We start from the raw sequence: 513 nt of genomic DNA, 5'->3' as shown, positions 1-513 counted from the left end.
TCTGTATTAAGTTAAAAGGCAACAGAATCAGATTAATTCCTGAAGTTGGCTGACATTCCCAATAAGCGCTGTTGCATGAATTGATCAGTTTTCATTCATTTCAGTATCTCAGATTTGTATTTTTGCCATTCCCGAAATGTGGACTCTAAGGATTGGGATGTCTGTTCTTGGGTAGAATATTTTCCTTCTTTTCCTTATCTTAATATTGAGGTTCTTATTTGAGTTTCAGGTAGCCCTCTCATGAAAAATATGTACATAAGCATAGTATTGTTAGTACTATCTACAGCATCCATGTGTGAAAATCCTGTGAAATAAGTGGGTAAACCTTTTTATTATAGTAAAAAGATTAGTAAAGTGCATGTTTCCAGGAATGTTGCAAAGGCACAGTGGACTGAAAAGAATCTTCTAGCATTAACGTATGAACTACTTAAGATTTAGTTCATATACCTATCTATATAAATTGTTTTTAAGCAGCAGTAAACTTACTTCATCTTCATTATACCCGCACAACTT

The 513-nt window shown here is 33.5% G+C and overlaps 1 protein-coding gene across 1 annotated transcript in view; it reads left to right on the top strand.

The window, feature by feature from the left end:
* LOC119588493 (ATP-dependent DNA helicase Q1-like) overlaps positions 1–513 on the top strand; it is a gene marked incomplete at its 5' end in the record, with an annotated part of 8,296 nt that overhangs the window by 6,759 nt on the left and 1,024 nt on the right.

Source organism: Penaeus monodon, chromosome 24 (genome assembly GCF_015228065.2).
Source record: "Penaeus monodon isolate SGIC_2016 chromosome 24, NSTDA_Pmon_1, whole genome shotgun sequence".
In the NCBI taxonomy this organism is placed as follows: Eukaryota; Metazoa; Arthropoda; class Malacostraca; order Decapoda; family Penaeidae; genus Penaeus; species Penaeus monodon.
The sequence above is the reverse complement of the archived record's forward strand: the minus strand, read 5'-3'. Positions and strand labels throughout refer to the sequence as shown.